General features: G+C 34.8%; 1 pseudogene across 1 annotated transcript; it reads right to left on the bottom strand.

Moving 5' to 3' along the window:
• Positions 1-3790: 3790 nt before the first annotated feature.
• Positions 3791-17069, bottom strand: LOC145587494 (DNA ligase 1-like; annotated as a pseudogene). Its single transcript, XR_014101274.1, has 17 exons — positions 16190-17069; positions 15766-15882; positions 15421-15522; positions 15190-15306; positions 12597-12827; positions 12348-12442; positions 11122-11209; positions 10412-10543; positions 9430-9542; positions 8733-8834; positions 7690-7751; positions 7206-7277; positions 7032-7105; positions 6862-6918; positions 4680-4757; positions 4474-4550; positions 3791-4344 (listed from the first exon to the last, which is right to left on the bottom strand). The product of XR_014101274.1 is annotated as a DNA ligase 1-like (transcript).
• Between the last annotated feature and the right edge of the window lie 4767 nt (positions 17070-21836).

Raw genomic sequence — 21836 nt, 5'->3', positions numbered from 1 at the left:
TTAGTTGGTATATATAATTGAAAATTAATGTCATTTAGAATGGGTTATAACTCCATCATTATTTTCTTTCTTAAAAGGATCACATAAAAAAATGATCGGATCAATAAAAATAGTTTGAATGTTTAGCTCATCAACTCACCCTCTTTGTGAACTGGTGCTCAACCTAATTACGTCGGATTGGATAGGTAAACCCAATTGGCAGATGGGTCATAGGTAAACTTGGGCATGGCATCAGACACGAAACGAAAATGGGTTGACATGCCATGGACTCATTGATACAAGCCTGACGACTGACATGGCACAGAAGCATGCTAGTGAACCACCAATTGTGCGTGGCAATAGTATGACGGGTCGGCTAACTTATTTAATTTTTACCAATGTACAAAAATTCTTTGTATTAAATTTATTATGGGTGTACATTGACATAGCTGACACAACACGTGATTCAAGCTGTGTATCGACTTCTTTTCTGTAATATTGACATAAGTTTGCACATGACGTACTTTTTTTAACTTGTTTCAAATAAGCCGATTTGAGCAAGTAACTCGCTGGTATGACATATAAACTTGTATGCACGGCTTGACCCGTGCCCACTCTAGTTAAAGATAGGGCAATCAACCTAACTCAATGGCTAGATTGTCCACCTCTATTTGTACTTTTGAAGGTTATGTTCTAGAGCCAAGCTATTTTTAAAATGATTATATTGTAGTAAAAAAAACCTTTCCACATACGGTGTGATTCTTAAAATTAACTTTTTGTAATTTGTTTAAGTAACTACATTTACAAATCCCAAAGTTTATAATTTTTTTACTAGCCACTAACGAAATTAATTCACTTTTTGTGTCAATAAAGAAGTCTATTGATCACTACCCACTAATAATGTCCATTCTATTTTAGTATCACAAACGAAATCCATTCACTTTCCTTGCATACTACATACTCAAAACTCAATCAAACTAGTACGATGTATATTGTTAAGTTGTTCCTATTACTGTCTACCAAACGCATAATTATATGTTTTTTGTATTGGATCTATAGAGGTAGACATATCAAGGTTGATTGACATACATATGACAAATTAAATACATACACTAGACAATAAAATCAAAGATTCCACAATAATGGTATAGAGAAATAAAAGGATGATAAGGTGGTGCCTAATTAACAAAGTGGATGATAGTATGTGTGATGTACAACGATGTCCAAGTCTATACGGAATTAAGCCAAAGTGACAATCACATTGTAGTAGAAAAGTATTACCTTTCTCTACGGCTGCTCGACACTCCTTATTAGGTTTTCTACGACTAGACTTCATTACTTCAATGCGGCAATTATGACACATGACTTTGGTAAGGGCACCACTTTCTCCAAACATGCATGTTACTATTTTGAAAGCTCTACCTCCCTCTAAATTCTATCTAGAAAATTACACATCACTATTAGTGTACCTTGGGTCTTGGCAAATAAATCCGTCAAACCATTCAACAGGTACGGTTTCAAGTCTATGTGTCGCAATTAGAATGTTTAAATCAGATGTGATTCCATTTATAATGTTTAAATCAGAGTTGAATCCAATTGGATGACGAGTCAACCGATTTGGTTTTAAACCTTTGTGTGCCAATCATAATATTTGGATCGATCAAGCTAGGTTTATTTAACTTATGTTACTTTATAGAATAATTGGATGGTGAGTCAATTGATTTGGTTTCAATTTTACGTGTGGCAATTAAAGTCATATTAGTTAGATTATATTTGTGTGATGAGTTATTATGTTCAGTTTTCAGTTGGGACATATTTGGATCTATTGTCAATAGTATTCAATCTAGCTCTAATAATTTAAAGGTAAAGATATAAGTAAAGGACGGGGCTTTTTAGCATATTGTGTACAAAAAAAAAAATGAGTTAATGGATTTGGAGAGCTTTCCCATTGATATAGCTATTAATAGAAGTCTTCCAAAATCCACATCACACCTTCTCCTTTGAGTCTTTAAGTCTTCATATAACTGCCTACTACAATGTTCCCATTAGTAGAACATGAGTTTGTCATTTAAGTCTCATCCCCTTTACTAGGGAGTTACTTTTTTTTTTTTTTTTTTTTTTGAAACATACTAGGGAGTTACTTCTAAGGGAACAATCAATTAAAAATTAGATATTATGTCTTTAGCAATTATTACTTACATATGAAAATATCTTTAAGCTAACCACTAGCATCATTATTACTAATGCTGCGAGAAATTGACAAATCTGCCAAGCATCCCACGTTATTTGTTAGTTGTTACAAAACCATTTTGTTTATTAGATTCTAAAGATTATTAGTTCTATAGTTAAGTAAGAAGCGTTGAGTGTCCTTGCCCAAAAAAAAAAAAAAAAAAAAAAAAAAAAAAAGTGTAAAGTGTGACAAAGCTTAACAAAAAGTCTGTACATGTACTTCATAACTAAATAAACTAATACAAAATAATCATGAATCCTCGTCCCTAACTAAAAATAATAATTTAAATTATCTTGACCTAGCTTAATTTCACTTAAAGTCTCATAGCTAATTTCAAAATTGTCCATCAAAGTCTTTACATACTTCATAACAATCTTACACTATATAAAAAGATTTCAACAATACACTTTTTTTTTTTTATTATTTACGTGTTCTTCTCGTGAACTGGTCTCCTAATATTTTTTTTAATTTCCGTTCATAAGGAAGAAAAAAAAAATGCTCTCCTTTAACCATATTTATTGTTCACGTCAGATTTTTTTTGTTCACATTAGATACTCTGTTATTCTTCTCATTATATATTTTTCATTATATTTTTAATTTTTACACGAATAAACATGAAGTTTTATACTACCAAAAACAATGCCAATTAATAAATACCTTCAAATTCTCATTAGTTTGCCAAATTTTCCCAAACCTCCTTAGAGACAGATCCAAATTTTCGATTAGAGGTAGCACCAAGCCAACAACTTTTTTTTTTTTTTTTTTTATTTTTGACAAGAACAAAGGAACCCAAGCCAACAACTAAGATTGTAATAACAACAATATAATACATGTCACTTTTAGTTTTTTTATTATAATTTTCATAATCATCGATCAAATTCTTTACATACTTTATACTACCTCCGTTACATATTATTTGCAACGATTAGACATTTTTCCTCCGTTACATACTACTTTATGTCAAATCGTTGTAAATAATATGTAACGGAGGTAGTAGTATAACATTTAAACACACTTATAAAACTTTACAAGCTAGAATACTGAATACGTAGTATATAATCAACATCTAAGTTACATAACCTTAATATGACAAAAACAACATAATAATTCTTATTCATTCAACGTACCTTCTGCACGATGGGTCATCATCTCAGTGATAATACTCCGTATGTGAACACCAGGGATTGTTAAACAATTACAGAAAGTAATTAAAATAACCATTTTAGTCCGATTTGACAAAAAGACAAGAAAATTATGTGACTTATAAAAAGGGGCCAAAAAAAGTGGTTTATATAAAAACAAACGAGAAAAGAAAAATATGAACGAAAACTGACAGTAATTTGAAGGAAAAGGAGGGAAAATAAAACAAAATTGAGGTTGCTTAACTTATTCATTAACGGGTGTTTAGTCAACAAAATTACTCTTCATTAGTCATTAAGACATTAACGGCCATGACAATACTATTGGTAGATTTCTAACATGCAGGCACACAGTACACCCGTGTACAGCATCCTAAAACTATTAGACTCACGAACAGAACTTCATTACAGGTAAAAAGACAGCAATAACCAAGTACGCTTTCATAATCACTCCTATTCAATTCAGAAATATTGTACTTAGTATGTACATTCCGTCACAGATTACACAATCATACATATGGCGAAAGCAGAAAAGGTTGGTGATAATACTACCAAAGTAAACATGGTTGCTAGTTGCTACGACTAAAAACATCCAAGAATCCCATTGTGTTTTCAGATTCATAATTTTGGTAATGAATTCTTAGACATTAAAATCTGATCAAATGGTTGTCCAATCTACTGCTGTGGATTAATGGGTGCACTTTCTGCCTTCTATGTATCGTAACTCAGTAAAGTCTCGGCACCTTGATACAATTGAACAAGTATGCCTCGGCCTTTGAACCGTGCATGAGCAGAATTTCTGCTTGATTTTGAAGGGATTTTCTTTCAACACGTAGGAGTCCTCAGCGAGATGCTCATGAAGCAGCATGTGAATTTCAAACAGAAGACTTGCACCAATAAAAGGAAAAAAGGAACAGGGAATCAGTCCTCTTCTTCCAAATCATCTTTTGTTTTGCGGTGTGGATTATTTGCTTGAGATCTATACATTTCTGCCACCTGAAAGAATGTCAGAAGCATCTATCAGTGAAATACTAGGGGCCATTATTACTTTCAAAATTCACACCATATGTATCCTAGGAATAGAAAACTGATGCAGAAAAGACTCATAAAGATCAATTACTTCACCTGATCAGATGATGTGGCGTCCTCTGGAGCTTTGTCTTCTCTAAGACGAACCAAACGTGGAACCGGAGTGAAATTCCCTGATAACAAGACAAAGGATGGGAATCAACACGGGGTAGTAGTAGATATCAGAGCATATGGTAAACTAGAGCTTATGGACTGAAAAAACAACACACATAAAACAAAGTGGAAGTGATACAAATGCAAACCTTGTCAGAATCTACAATACCAACTGCAGCACGGTGAACAGGACTAATAGTCAAGTCAGCTGCTTTGACCTCCCATACCTGCAAAAAGCAAGCAATGCTCAATAACAACCAGCTATTATTTAGAACTTAGCTTGCGAAAACCGGTGACTTATATCTAGCATTGGACATGGATCTTTATATAAACTGTTAAAGGGGGCACTCTGGTTGGATCAAAGAATGGTGGTCATTAGACTATAATATCTTATGTAGGGAGAACCTACCCTGTAATGGCCTACGGGATTTCAGTTTGTCGCATTACTTCACTCGTCTTTAAATAAAAGGTAAAAGTCACATTCAGGATATAAAGGCTACTAGAAAACAGAAGATCACTTTAGGAAAGGAGAGATAGGAAGGGAAAAAGTATGACATCCAATTCCCATTTCCAGAAAATTGAATCAAGCCACCAAGCATATATAGAGATGTTTCCATTTAAAACCAAAAAGGGAACGCCTATAAAGAGCATCCGCTACAGTTTGGAGAGAGCAAACATATCAATACTATTATTTTAAAACAGGAAGTTGGAAGGACACGTATCCTCTTCCTGCTTTTCTTGTTTTAAAATAATTTTTTAAATTAAAAAAAAAATACTATCACACATCTCTTCAATTCCAATCCTCAATCATGCCTATTCAACAAAATAATATTTTTCATTAAAAAAGAAAATAAAATAAAAATAGCAATCCCAAACCTATACCAAAAAAATAAACTCACGTCTATAATTCAGTTTTTTTTTTTTTTTTCTTTTCAGAGGGTCTTCTCCAATTGGCTCAAAACTTCCATCATCAACCCATACCATCTGAAAGGACTGATTCAACACCACTAACCCTATCATCAATAATACAATCAACCATTCTCATTGACGTCCTTTGGCTTCTCTCAATCTAACTATATAATGTTTCCATCTTTATTAGTATTTATATGGTAGTTATCAATTAATTAGATATATTGAACTTTATCTTTAGGCATTCTACGATACATTTGAAGATCAAGGTACATTCATTTTATTTTTTCTATATTATTTTGCTAATCAATTAATTAGTATGGTCGACATATCAATTTTAAAAATTTCAATCATTCAAATTTTAATTGCCTGTTTTGGTTCATGTTTATAGTAATTTCAAGTTTTCAAGGCATAAATATTTTGGAAGATTCAAATTGTGGTACGAATTCAAATTTAATGAAGAGTTGCAGTCTAATTTTTCACCAGGTTATTTTGAAATTAAGAACTCTTCCCTATTTCCTAAATTGGAAATCACTTCCTTTCCTTCTTCCCCTCTCCATTCTCTTCCACTTCCCTAATTCTGAAATTGATACATTCTAAATTATACTTCGTTGCAGAGCCCTTAAGACGATTGCTTAGTTTCGTATACTAATTGCTATACATTTCTTATTCAACTTATTCGTCAAAATCAAAGTTAGTTTTTTTGTTTAAATTTCTTTATAATGATTTAGTAGAAATGTATGGTTGAACGATGTTATTGATGTATAAAAGTTTGATTTTGGGGCCATCTGTTAGTAAGGATGAATTTTGTTTCTGCAATATTAATCATACTTAAGATGGTATCTTTTGGTACAAGATTGTATTTGACGATAAAATAGATTCGATTTTTTCAACACTTTCCATGTAGTTGTTGAAGGTTCCATTTTATTTTAGTATTTTTGTTCACTTTTCAACTAACTTAAATTGCATTTTGATGTTAATTTTTACTTACTTTCACTTATAATGCATTATTTGATTGTTTCTGATAATGTTGGATCCATTCTGGATTGCGGTTTTACTTGGTGATTGAATATTGGTGTCTCTTTTTGCATGTGATTGAATATTGGGTTGAGGTTCTAGGTGAATATTTTGCATGTGAGTTTTTGCACTTACTGTGAGTTTGGAGTATAAACTTAAAATCTCGTATTATTTTATTAATTAATGTTGTGTCAAAAAAAATAAAATTATTAATGTTCATTTTATTGGTTTTTTTCAAAAAAAAAAAAAAACAGAATTAATAACTATTATGTATAAAGTTAATTTTAAACAAACAAAAACTACAATACACAAAATAGCCGTGTATCGCACGGGTTTAAGACTAGTTTGGGATTTATAATAGGTGCTCAATCAATAACAGGTATGACTGATTTTTTGGAAATTTACCTCAGAAGGCTCAAACCAGACATCCGGTTTCAGGTTATCTCCATACCGAAAGTATGTCTGTATACATCAAAGTCAAGAAATTAATACATGAAGTTCCAAGAAACCCAGACTATGAAATTTCAAGTCCCTAAAGTAAGGAAAAAGTAAGTAAAAAGGGGGGAAATGAGGACCTTAGGAATCGAAATCACTTTAGATCGAAGACTGGAAGAACGTTCCTCAAGCACTGCCTCAGAAAAACCAGTACCTGTGACAGATGAATTTCCAGCAAACACAAACATGAAGACAATGCAAATGAAATGCATAAAAACAACTTACAGTAGCCACAAATAAACATTAACACATACCAATTTTGCATATGCTCTGGAACTCTTCATTGTTACTGTCATAGCAAGCAAGGAGAAAAGCACCATAAACACCTGTAAATTTAAGTTATATAAGACGACCCAGGCCTTGGCGAAAAAAAAGGGGGGCCCGGGGGGGGGGGGAGCATCGGTTTGCAAGGATTTTCAAATATGAAACAAACTATGCGAAAAGGCATCATTCCATTACAAGATATAATACAACAGATAAGAGAATAACAAAGGAAAGAAAGCAAAAACAAATGAAAGAGAATGCATATTTAATTTATTGCCTTCTGAAAAGACTAATTAAATAAACAGGATTATTAGTAGTCATTTGTCTGAGATTCAAATCCAGAAACAGATGTTCAGCAAAATGGGTAAAATAATTTGACTACAACCTGGAGGAAAAAACGTACGAGCAGGGAATTTTTCATACATAAAACAGATATGGCAATAAGCAGAATAAGAAGATAAGTGTAATCTCGACCTGTTCGTTTCCCACGGCCATGGAATGCTCCAATAGGCACCAGATCCAGAGAGTCCCCAACGCTGCCGAATGAAGAATATAAACAAATTAAAAAGAGGACAACCTGGAAGAGAGGGGGGGGGGGATTCAATAAGTTCAGGTTCAAGCAGATTCACTAGCTAGCTAAATCGCACTCTCCAATTCTTTCAAGGCCTTTGTTTGCAAAAACTAGCTGAAAAAACTGAGAGTTCCTGTGCTGAATGAATTAGAAGTGTCAGTAAAATTTATTGTTGATTTAGCTGAGTAAAATGACAAAAGGATATGTTTTGTTTTAAAAAATGTAACATTCAAATCTAGTACTTCGTGTATTTTAAGAAATTTTGGAAGTACTACCTGTTTTGCTCAACTTTTGGAGATCACAAACTAATTACTTCCTCCGTTTTTTAACACTTGCAACACTTCCCTAAAATGGAAATGTCACAATACTTGCAACACACTATAAATGGAAAGTTATTTTAGTAAAAATATGTACTATTTCCCTTATTTAAAGCACATGCCCCACTAAATTACACTCCTAATAACCACTCACCTCATTTTATATTGTATTATATCATGTGAACCCCACATTTCTTAAATATCTTGAAAAAGTGTGTGTTGCAACTATTAAAAAAGGGAGGAAGTATATAATATTAAAAAAAATAATTATAAAAGAGGATGAAGAAATCTATATATATACATAAGTTTTCTTTAGCCAAACTTCTGATATGAAGTTCCTACTTAAAAGCACTTTTCTAGGAACCGTTAGTAGAGAAACATCGAGTATGTCCATAAAAATTGTTTCTCGCAAACAGAAATAATTTGCACCTAAAGATATAAGCTATCTCTTGAAGCTCCACTTTAGCTTTGGGTAGCTGAAAAGTGTTAGCAAAGCACAACTAAAAGCTACTGTAGTAAAATAATTTCAGATATATGTGGCAAACCATCCAAATTTTCCATCTGTAATTCTTGTAGTATGTCAATGAGGATGAAATTATATATACTGATCAAGAAAATTATGTTCTAACCTGTCCATGTAATCCTTTTTCAATTTAAGCCAGTTATTAGATCTCTTTGAAGGCTCATAGGTGGCCTCTTTTTCCAATGTTTTGATAATCAACCCCTCACAACTACAAAACAGAAAGAAAAATAAATTAATTAATTAAAAAAAGAGGTAGGACCACAAAGAAAAGACAAATGTAGAAGGTAGGACAAAACGAATAGAATCCATAACCACGTTAACTTCTATAACCACTTCGAAGTTCAAAGCAAAATCAACACATCTAGAGGCCCGAAATGCAGAATGAAGAAATGACAGTAAAAATCTGAATAGCCATTAGGAGTCATCTTGTATTGATGACTACCATAGGCTTACCTTTGTTAATCGAAAGGCACATGAACAACAATGAAATCATACCCTGGACCAACTCATGGTAGCCTTACAACAAAGTCAACAACATTTATTTTTGATAACATTACTCTAATGAAACATCAGCTGCGAAAAGATGTAACATAAATTTCTTTTTTTTTTGACAGGAAACATAAATTTCAACTACATTTAGAGCAATGGATAAGGTCACAGAAGAGCTTTAGCTCAGAATGTGTGTGTGTAGATATAACTTATCTCTTCTGCTAAATGGAAATAGAGGTCATATCTTAACTTCTTTCAAATTTCAGAGCTTTGTCTACAGAGCGTCTATACAAAAATTGTGTGGATGATATTACCTCGCATTGACAGACGCTTCAAGAAACTTCTGTATTTCCTCAATATCATTAGATGTGAGTACTGTTGCAAACTGAAAATATCCACAATCTTCCTCAAATGAATCATAAAGATGCTGCAGTATACACAACAGGCTAAGTTAGATGTACAGAATCAAAACACACAGAGTACAGAACAGAAAAACACATTATTTCAACATAATTTCCTAATAATAATAAAGCCTTATGTACATTTTACATTTCTAATAATCAGACATTTATAAGATTTGTTAATTTTGCCTGGGAATACTGTTGTGGTATGTGCTCACAAGAAAATGTCTACACTTGACCCTCCTAGAAAGCCCCCAACTCCAGGATGACCATATATCCCCATGGAGAAATCAAATACAGTAGGATACTTCAGCATTCTTGGGATTTTCAAGTAACCAAAAATATTTAATCTGGCACAGAAGGGCTTCTTATAAGCTTAGTTACAATACAATAACCAATGAGGATCGCACCAAGAGGGCGCATGAGAAGATCAAGATCTAGAAGCGCTAGTACCAAAAAGCAAGAGTCATTTTATATACTGTTTATGCTACGCCTGTCTTCTATGTGAGGCGCTCTGATATTGGTCTCTAAGTGTTAGTATATTGATGCTGGATTATTCAATTCTAAGCCCTATAAGCAAACCAATATTATTCACATACTCTTAACTTATTTGCTGGATTAAACTTACAGCTATGTGTGTATTTGGTAGGTTCTCTAAGTGCGTTTTTTTTTTTTTTTTTTTTTTTTTTTTTTTTTTTTTTCTCTGAATTAGTAAAACCTATGATGCAAACATTTCAGAATATGATGGGCATAAAGATTTTGAATGAAGCAGCTTGCAGCATATTATTATTTCAATCTTTGTTATTCAATGTAAATAAAGAATGCACAAAATAATAAAGAACAGAAGGAATATTATTGATGTACTGAAGACCGGAAGCATACAACATGAGTTTACCTTTCTACGAACATCAAGCTGTTCCTGGAGAAGTGGCATTCCATTCAAATACAATATGTCGAAAGCGAAGACACAAACATCAACCTTTATCTCACTCATTTTGACATTTTTGCGAGCTCGGGTGCTTAGTATCTAGAACCACCACCAATATAGTATTAGGATAAAAATTATACAGAATCCATAACTTAAAAGAGGGAAACAAATGATAAAAAGATTTATGATAGCAACCTTAAGCATTATCGACAATTATTTAAAATTGAGTCAGAGTACAGCTAAAACATAAAGGTTGTTTGTGATTGTATTCTCAATCACTTTTGTGTTACTACGTGTAATGGAACGGCCAAAATTGATAAAATCATATAAAAGTGAGGAAAAAGGAAAAGTCCAATAATGATGATAGGAATGCTAATAAGATCAGGAATTCATTTTCAATCACTGTTATTAATCTGCTTCATCATTTTAAACCTTGCATAGTAAATTAAAAATCAGGGCGTGATCTGAATTCAAATTAATGAGTGCCATCTGAAGGGTTCATTTTATAAGAGAGCATGAGCTGTATAGAATGAATGATTTGCAATAACAAAACCCTTGATGTAGCCATCCACAATACACCAGCAACTCTATGTCTCATTTTATGAGTTTATTTTCTGAGGAAAGGCTGCCCTACTGCAAAGAATGCAACAAAATTCTTCCAAAAATAGATCCAGTACCTGAAAAGGAAGAATCTTCTGCTTCTCACGATCATAAGCAACAATTTCACAGTCCAAAATAAAAGAATTTACAGATGGCTTCTTGAACCTGGAACACAACAGTAAAGCACATTAACAACCAATGATTTTATAAGCATAAATGTAGATTGAAGCATCTTCATTCTTAAGAAAAAATATAAAGAAGAAAATATACAACAAATCTGCAAGTCATCAAGAGAAATCAAAATCAAAATTCTAAAAGGCTTGATAAAATTAGAAATCAGTTGAAAGATGAAACCATGAACCATAAGTGTCAATAATATGAATTTGTTGCCAAGAAGCCAAGAGAAAAAAGAAATACCACTTTACAACCAGCAAGCTCAACAATGAAACATTCATATACAACTTGGAATTCTAAGTAACAACATTACAAAAAGGTTCAGCCTTAGAAGCAACGCAAGGTAACTCCTTACAGATCACAGAAGTAAGGATACACGATAAGCTTTTGAGCACCAATGCAACAACCACATAGGGCATAGGATCAATTCTCCTAAGCTTATTTTATTAAGTTTCAGCATCAATAAGTTTAGTCAAGTAAAATAAATTAAGTAAAAACAAGTTTACAGTTGAGTTTAGCAAAAAAAAGAAAAAAAAAAAAAAAAAAGAATTCAAGTTCAGTAATACAAGTAAAGTCCAGCTAAAATAGATTTTATATTTCGGTGAACCAAGTTTTTTCCTGCAAAAAAAAAAAGGAAAAAAGGGAGCTGAGTAGAGCCAACCATAGTTGCAATCAGCCAATTATTGGAATTAATAAAAAGCAAAAGGGAAAAAAAATCAGTGCTCTAACACCAGCTAATAATTGTAGCATCTTGATAAGGTGCCAATCCTTACAACCTGAATTTATTCAACTTTTAATTTTTTATTCTTTTGAGAGAGCCTGAATTTCTTCAACTAAGTTGATAAAAGAATGCAACAATGCCTGTTATTGTTTCTTATATTTCCTACCAATTCAATGTACCCGTTTCTGTACTCTTCCTTCTGTTCGCCCCTTCCACTCTCTTGAGTATTCAAACAGAAAAAGAAAATCCATTAATTGCAGTACCAGCACCATTACCCCACTCAATAAATCATCAGGTAGAAGATCAAAGCAGTGTCAAAAGTTTTTAACTGTCACAGCTCCTCGAGAAACCTTGAAACTATTTCATACACTAGTCTCTATCACAATGATTTACATTGCAGATAAATACCTTGGAAGAGCAGCAACAATATCAGGGAATTTCTCTGTGTTCCTTTCAGCATTTCGGCTGTATATCTCAACAGAACCATCTTCCATGAAATGAATCTGCGTATAATATCAGACAATATAAGTACAGAACATCATTTGCATTTAGTCATCCTTTCAGACCCTTGGCACCAAGGAAGGAATGGCAACTAACATACTACACCTAAGTAATTACAATAATTGGGGAAATTGAGAAAAGGTACACGAAAATTACTTGAGCACGTTCTCCATCATACTTGTACTCACAAGTAAATACCATATCTTGAAACTTATCTATAATTTCTGAAACTCCATTTGTTGGCTTCGCTAACATAGGTCCTATAGGAACACCTGGTGTAAAGTTACAGGTCTTTGATAGATTCCATACACCATCACTGAGAAGGGCAGGGATAATTTTATCATACACAGGAACCACTGAGTAAACTTGTTTAACAATCTTTCCAGCCTGATACAGATAAATTCGAAATTGTCAAGAGGAATTCATGAGGATAGATCAAAAACATTAAGACATAAAAGTAATCAGTTAGCAAAAATAGAATCTATGAGACTTGTGCAAAATGCAGCATTAAGCTCTATGAAAAAATCATAATGTAGCAAACAATTTTATTACAAAGGCAAAACATGTAAGCAATGTAGCTATTTTCAAAACCAAAACTGCTCATATCTAAGAGCTTCAGAGTTTCCACAAAAAAATTCAACAGTCCAGACCACATTCTCAATAAACCAGAGTTCAAGACAGAATTAATGGGGACTAGATAAGCAGTCATCCATTTTTTAGTAAGATGATATGTCAAATAAATTAATGAAGAGGAAATGCACCAGAAATAGGTGTATGTAAATAAATAACCCCCCCCCCCCCCCCCCCAAAAAAAAAAAAAAAAAAAAAACGAGATGAGTCTAGCAAGATCACACATGATGGTTTTGAAGTATTAAGTCAAATCGTTAGATTAGATTCAAAATGTGACAAACAAAACACGAACAGCGGGAGTGAAATAATTTTTCCTTTTCAAAAAAATTATAGCATAGCATGAAATATAATGATAAAAAGGAAAAAAATTATTCTTTAAATAAAATATACATAAAACTTATAGACTGATAAACATAGGCAGATTAACAACTAACACTAACAACCACCATAAAGCAGGAGTATTGCCCTCCTTACTAGAGGGGAGAGGATGAGAGAGGGGAAAATCCAATTACATGCTACAAAGAAAATAAGAATCATATCAAAAGAACCTCTTGACATGAATTACCACAATAGTCTCAATGTTGAGACGTTACTTCATTGTATTATTTCATTTATGATTCCTCCATCCAAAATTTATAGAGCTTGTTTGAAAAATCAAAAGCTAAATTTTGTAACCTTTTAAACTTTGAACACTACAAAATCATATTTTAGACTGATCTTAAACACGTAGATATACTTTCAGAATTCAGTAGAAAAGCAATTTCGAGGAACATTGACTTTATACTTTGATGCTTATATCATGCAGCAAGTGATGAATGATTCAAATGGTCACTAATGGTCAGAATGGCACTGAAATACAGACATAAGGAGCAGCCCCAATACAAACTCTTAAAAATGACCAGCAGGAGAAACTAGTTTCAACCATATCCCTTTTATATGACTGAAATAACTGCTATATTTCAAGGATTGCAGCAGACTTTTATGAATCCAGAAACAGCTTCCCGAGCCTTCTATACAACCAAATTATATGATCTCTACTTCCCTAAAATTCTCACTTGCCCTACAACTAGTAATCTAAAACTTAAAATTTTGTCAAAAAAAAATAATCTAAAACTTAAAATTATAGCTGTTTTAAGATACTAGTGAATTTTCCCACCCTATGAAACTTTTCAGGCAATAAATGTAGGGATTTTTTCTCCCCTTTTATGAGTATTAATATTTGGGAATTTAGAACAGAATTTTACAGACATCATTCAAGAGGTTCTCATCATAAAGATGAAAGGAAGTGAGCATTTATAAGAGAGAGGAATGATTTACATGAAGAAAGGGTTGCTTATACCCCTCTTAAGTAAAAAAAACATCATCTGTTTCAAATCAAAAAAAAAAAAAAAAAAAAAAAAAAGTAAATAACATCGTCTTTTAAGGTGCAACTTTTTGGAGAAACCCTACTGATAGTAAGCCAAACAAAAGTGATCCTAAAATTGCCAGGAATCTGTACATCCCACACATCAACCAAGCCTAAGTTTCTTAGATAAAATTATGCATGATCCAAATTTAAGGAGGCCATGGAGGTAATAAGAAAATATACTGGAAAAGCATCATCTAAGTCACTACTTATCACAAACATCTTGTTCCTGAAAATTCAGAAGACACAGAACATAAATTTACAAACATGTAAAGACAATAATAAGCCTTCAATATTAATTATTCCCTCCTCAAACTACAATAGTACAAAAGCATTAAGAGAAGGCACCAGACTCATGGAGTAGTAAGTCTTTGTGACATATAAAGTAGAAAAAGACTTCTTAATTTTCCCAAAATCTAGTTATAAATACATACAAGTTTAGTGTCGGTATTCTATATCAGCCACTAAGTAGAAAAATCCGGGGTTATCTTCACTGTTACTGACAAATACCACGACCTATGGAAAGTAGCATACATTTCCTATACTTCAGTAGAAAGCAAAATTTGTTCACAAACATCTAATAGCAGCTAAATATCTCAGTGGTTCAACGAAGAACACAACAGCAAAACAATAATCAACAAAGTCAAAGTACCATCTTGATGCCATACAAAGTGCTGATATAAGATCTCATCTAGACACTAAGACACCACTTACTTCTTCTAGTGGAGATTGAATATCTGACGGGGGCTTTGAATGCTCTTCAGAATACACAGCAGCTTGTCCCAGGGCAACAAGAAGAGTTTTCTCTGCCAAACTAATCCGCAATTTTGCCTGAAAACAACATAATTATGAAAAGAGGAAATATAAAATTAAACATAAATTTATCACAAAAAAAAAAAAAAAAAAAAAAACATAAATTAATTGCACTTGAATCGACATGTAAACCTGAAGTAGCCGCATCAAATAAACAGGTTCACAATCTTTGGCAGCCACAATAAGTGACTTGATATAATTCTTTTTCCTTTCTTGACTATCCTTCCCAGATGCCTATACAAATGACAAACAAATGCAATTAAGATGACTATAGAGGTGAGGTAAAAATCATGAATCAACAAAATATCTCCACTTTACTTCTAATCAAAATATCAAACCATATTATTTCAGAGCCACAAGGAAGAAAATGAGGATATTGGACAATAGAAAAACCATCAAAATTCATTCCCCACTTAAACTATTATGCAAAGAAAAGATCAGATGAAATGTAGCTAAAACATAAGAATTACACTCCACCTTGGCAATGAGCTGGAAAGTATTAAATACTTTGGTAATGGTCAGTGGTGGAGGTTGCCGCATCATACTTTGCTTAGAACGAATTTCTTTGGCAACATCCCCGAGATCACCTAAATCCTGTCAACGATACAACAAGTACAATCAAGAATGGATAAAGAAACAAAATGCAACTTAAACAACCCTTAGAAATGTTTTAACAACCAAGAACCACCATAGTTCTACATTCTAAACCATCATAGAAGTTCTTTCTTCCCAATAATCTTTGTACAACTTTCATGCATACAGACCTAGTTTTATCATCAAAATATCACACATATACACGTAGTAATCAAAACTATCTAACATTCATAATTTGCCATACATAATACAACAAAAGGCAACTACATTACAAGAATAAACCAGCAGAAATATCACAAGACATTACCTTGTATAACTTCTTAACATTTGCTTCAGTAGCTCCACAAGCCTCGGCAAGCGCCTTAATAAGCGTAGCATCACCGATTCCGAGCTCCAAACCTTGATGAGCTGGAGCTATCTTGTTGGCCAAAAGATAAACTACCTCCAAAAGATCATCAGGAGTCTTTGCAATGACAGTCCTCAACACATTACAAGTAATATCAGTAATCACAATCCTACCCGATTCGCCTTTAATCATATCAAACGCTCTAGCAAGAAAAAGAAAAGGAACTTTATCACCATCACCCCACCATGCAGCCAAATTGGGGTCGAATTTCGCCGGTTTAGTCTTCAAATTAGCAACAAATTCATCCACATTAAGATCAACCTTAGGTTTCTTAGCAAAAGGGTTTTTCAATTCAGGCTTTTGGGCACCCATTTCTACCACGGAATTGGATTCTTGGGGTTTCTCAACAGAAATCGAAGTGGGGTTAGGATTTTCTGCAATTGCGGGAGATGGGTCTAGGGTTTTTCGTTTCTTTGGGGAAGAAGAAGAAGATTTGGGGGTTTTTTTATTAGGGGATTGGGTTTTCTTCTTAGAAGATTCTCGAGCTTTGCCCATCATAGCTGCGAAAACGGAAGAAGAAGAAGGGGGAGTAGAAGAGGGTGGAGTCGAAGAAGGAGGAGTAGAAGACATGGCTCGAAGCTTGAAATTCGTAGGGAAATGGAGGAGAGAGAAAGTGGAGGAGAAAATGGTGGTGTTGAATGGGCGAAGAGAGAGTAAACAAGAGGAAGAAGGATGAGAGATTTTCAACATTCGACAATGTCGAAGGATTTTTGGGAGTGAAGGTGGGAAAAAATGGCGGGAACTAGGCCGTATGACTATGAACATATGTCTGTCGCCGGCTACGGATGTAATGAAAATGGCGGAAACACCCTACTTAACCTTAACCGTTTAGAGGTGTCTATTCGGGTGTTACAGTCAGATTCGCTAAAAGGCAACAAAGCTTCTTAGAGAAGCTAAAGTAAAATGAATCGTTTCTTATAGAATTTAAAACAACTATTTTTTTTATTGGGTTTTTCTACAAGGTACCCTCAAATTATTGCGTTTTCTATGTTATGCCCTTTTAAATCTAAAAGTCTACACGGTGCCCACAAGTTTTATGTATTGTTTTATATATGCCCTTCATAAGCTGTTTGTTAACGGTAATTAACTTGTGGTTAAGTTAACCACCCACCTTAGTTAAATACTACTTAAATTTAAGGGACATAAAATAGAAAATTAAAACCTCATTCTGATCAAACCCCTCACATTCCATCTCTCGCAAATATTACACCAAATACAAGCATTAATATGGAATTTGATATTGCAGATCGTTGAACCAAATACACCATATATCTTGAGTCTGAAATTGCAAATGTTCATTTAAGAATAGAGCATCATTTTGCAAATGTCATGAATCACTGATAACAAATGAATAATTGATATGAGACTGATATCAAATATATTGACCAAATCATTTGGCCCATTTTTCAACAATTGAAATATGCACAAAGCAAAGAAAACCAAAATGACATAGAAAGAACTAGCACAAATTTGAATTTTTCCATTGATGATGTTCACACAAATCCACCTACAAAACAAACAAAGCTAATCATCCTTAACTTACTACAATCACAGCTAATTCATCCTTAATTTACTTCCACAACAAAATAACCAGCAAAAATGCAAAATAATGATGAATTGCTATTCATCCCCTTCTTGAAATTGCAATTTGTAGAAGACACCTTCAATTTCGTATGTTTTGGTATCTTGCAATAACATTTGAGTCGATTTGACATCAGAGAATGACGATACGGTGAATATTGGGGCTGAATTAGAGGGGTTTATGGGGGAGAGAATTGGGATAAAAGTAGTATATCCTTCAACTGTGTAGAAAAGAGTTTATATACAAACTAAACTCTAGGTTCCTATTAAATTAGGAAAACCAAACAACTAGGGAACTTGAAAGACTCTTAAAAGACTACATATACAAAAAGATTAAACTGAAAAGACTATATATACAAAAACATTAATTCCCTAAAATAAAATATCTCCAATACTCCCCCTCAAGTAGGAGCGTGAGGATCACGAACACCTAACTTGGACAGTAAGAAATAGAATTGTGAGGCGCCTAATGCCTTAGTGAAGATATCTGCTGGCTGTAAGGTGGTACAGACATGAGCACAAGAAATAACACCAACCATTAGGAGCTCACGAACAAAATGACAATCAATCTCGATGTGTTTGGTACGTTCGTGAAAGACTGGATTTGCAGCAATATGAAGGGCGGCCTGATTATCACAGAATAAACGAACAGGATGATGATGATAAACCCCAAGCGCTGCAAGAAAACTCCGTAACCACTTAATCTCCGCACAAGTAAATGCCATTGATCGATATTCGGCTTCTGCCGAAGAGCGAGATACAGTGTGTTGCTTCTTCGTTTTCCACGAAATGGGAGACGACCCAAGCATAATAAAATAACCAGATATCGAGCGTCGAGTTAGAGGGCAGCTTGCCCAATCAGAGTCGCAGTACGCATAAAGTTGCAGATCACTATCAGAGCGAAGAAGTATACCTTGTCCAGGATGAGACTTAATATATCGCAGCACACGCATAGCTGCATCAAAGTGCTCTTGAAGAGGAGCCTGCATAAACTGGGACAATATATGAACAGGATAAGATATGTCTGGGCGTGTAATAGTGAGATAGATTAAACGACCCACTATACGTCGATATTGTGCAGGATCAGCATATAGAGGGCCTATGGCGGAAGCGAGCTTATGATTTTGAGGCAAAGGTGTATCAACTGGCTTTGAGGCCAACAAACCTGCCTCCTGTAAAATGTCAAGGGTATACTTACGCTGGCAAAGAAACATTCCTTCATCAGAACGTGCACATTCGATGCCAAGAAAATATTTCAGAGGTCCCAAATCTTTAAGTTGGAAACATGTATCCAAATATTTCTTAAATGATGCACATAATGTAGGATTATTACCGGCCACTAAAATATCGTCAACATATACCAAAACAGAAAGAATGTCACCAGCCTTCCTGAAAGTAAAGAGTGTATGATCAGCATGGGACTGATGAAACCCATACTTTCGTAGAGCTGAAGAAAGCTTGGCAAACCAATTTCTTGGTGACTGACGAAGGCCATAAAGAGATTTCCGCAAAAGACACACCTTAGTAGGAGATGAAGGAGAAAAACCAGGGGGAAGCTTCATGTAGACCTCCTCGTGAAGATCTCCGTGCAAGAACGCATTGTTTACATCAAGTTGGTGAACCTCCCAATTTTTAGCTACTGCCACAGCTAAAAACGTTCTGACACTAACCATCTTTGCCACGGGGGCAAAAGTATCATTGAAATCTTCACCCTCCTTCTGATGATTCCCAAATACTACCAGCCGGGCCTTATCTCTCTCAATAGTACCATCTAACCAATACTTAGTCTTGTATACCCATTTACAGCCAATAGGTTTCTTCCCCGGAGGAAAATCTGTAATCTCCCATGTGGAGTTTCTTTCTAAAGCATCAATTTCAATCTGCATAGCCTTACGCCATCTTGATTGACAAACAACCGCTTTATAAGACTTGGGTTCAGTATTAGCAGCAACAACAGCAACAAATTCCCGATGGTTATCAGAAAAATTATTATACTGAACATAATTAGCTATAGGAAAACGCATACCTGAGGAGACCGAAGACATGGGTGTTGATGAAGTAGAATGGGATGTACGAGCCGAGTGACAAATATAGTCAATAAGATGAGCAGGAGGTCGGTGTGATTGATCATCACGCTCAAGAAAAGGAGCTTCATCTGTAGAAGTAGTAGGTCTGTCATGAGACACGTCCATGGATGTCGAACCTTGCAAGAAGGACTCGGTTGCTGCCGAAGAAGATTGCAGACGTGAAGGATCAAGAGGTTGCACATGATCAGGTGCAAGGTGCTCAGTAGCATCACTCCCCCTGTCTTGTGAATTGCTGGCACTATTTTGCCTCTCCCTATGATTTGGGGAAAGGAAATCTAAGTCAAAGAATGCAGCACCATCATGAGCTAATAGTGGAGCACTAGTTTCTCCAGAATTATGAGAAAATGGAAACACATCTTCTAAGAACCGAACATCACGTGAAACAAATAATTCCTGAGTTTCAAGATCGTAGACTTTCCATCCCTTCTGACCAAATGGGTATCCTAGGAATATACACTTCCGACTACGAGAGGCGAATTTGTCTTTTCGTCTCGGTTTATTGTGAGCATAGCACAAGCATCCAAACACCTTCAATAGAGCATATTGTGGGGCAGAACCAAATAATACCTCATAAGGTGTCTTACCATCAAGGATTTTAGTAGGAGTACGATTGAGAAGATAAACTGCTGCTTGGACACATTCACCCCAAAATCTTATCGGAAGAGAAGCTTGAAATCTAAGGGCACGAGCCACCTCCAAAATATTCCTGTGTTTTCGCTCAACACGACCATTTTGTTGTGGCGTGGCAACACAAGAAGATTGAAATAGGACTCCAATATTATGAAAAAAATTTTGTAGTGGTGTAGTGGTGAACTCAGTGCCGTTGTCAGAACGAACAACCTTCACATCCCTGCCAAATTGCTTCTTAACTACAGCAAAAAAATTTCTAAGACAACCCTGCACTTCACTTTTGTCTTTCAACAAATACATCCATACACTACGCGAGCAATTATCAACAATCGTAAGAAAATAATGAGCACCAGTAAAAGAGGTTTTTGTATAGGGACCCCATAAATCACAGTGTATCAAATCAAACAAATTTTCTGCTTTATTCTCACTAATTGGGAAAACAGTACGAGTTTGTTTAGCTCGGGGACAAACATCACAACGATCTAACAATTTCTTTATTTTGCTATTCTTACTAGCACTAGAAATAAAAGACAAATGCTGACTTGAAGGATGTCCAAGACGCTGATGCAACAAAAGAGTCGTGTCTGCAGTTGTAGCATGAGAGAAGACTTGCTTAGCCACCGGCTTGAAAAAGTACACTCCATTCCGAAACTCACCCAGTCCAATCGGGATCCTCGACATGCGGTCCTGTATAATACATAATTTGTCAGTAAACATGACAATAGTATTTGAATCCAAAATCAACTGACCAATGGAAATCAGATTGCATTTTAAGTTTGGAACATATAACACATTGTGAAGAGTTAATTCAGAACTCAACCGAACACTGCCCTGCTTTGTAGCAGAGGTTTGTACACCATCAGGAAGACTCACAGGTCTGGGAGAAAGGTCAGTGCAATCAAACAAATGCTCAAGTGTGCCTGTCATATGATGTGAGGCACCACTATCAAGCAACCAGACGCTTGTCTCAAACACATGCTTACCATACAACTTTTCGGATGACGGAGAAGAGTCAAGAAGACTCATAAGGCGCTGCACTTGCTCAGTGGTTAAACCTGGAATAGAAGAGGATGCTTGTTGTAGCTGTGCTAAGCCATCACTTGTTCGGGCAGCCTGTGTTGCAGCTGCTGTAGGTGTAGGAGTGGACTGCCCGCGGCCCTGAGTACCACCTCCTCGACCACGGCTTGGACGACCTTTACCACGACCCCGACCCCCATTAGGATAGCCAAGACGCTGATAGCAGTGGTCAT

Source organism: Chenopodium album, chromosome 17 (genome assembly GCF_948465745.1).
Source record: "Chenopodium album chromosome 17, dcCheAlbu1.1, whole genome shotgun sequence".
Lineage (NCBI taxonomy): Eukaryota > Viridiplantae > Streptophyta > Magnoliopsida > Caryophyllales > Amaranthaceae > Chenopodium > Chenopodium album.
Note: the sequence above shows the minus strand (reverse complement) of the source record. Positions and strands in the feature narration are given on the sequence as shown.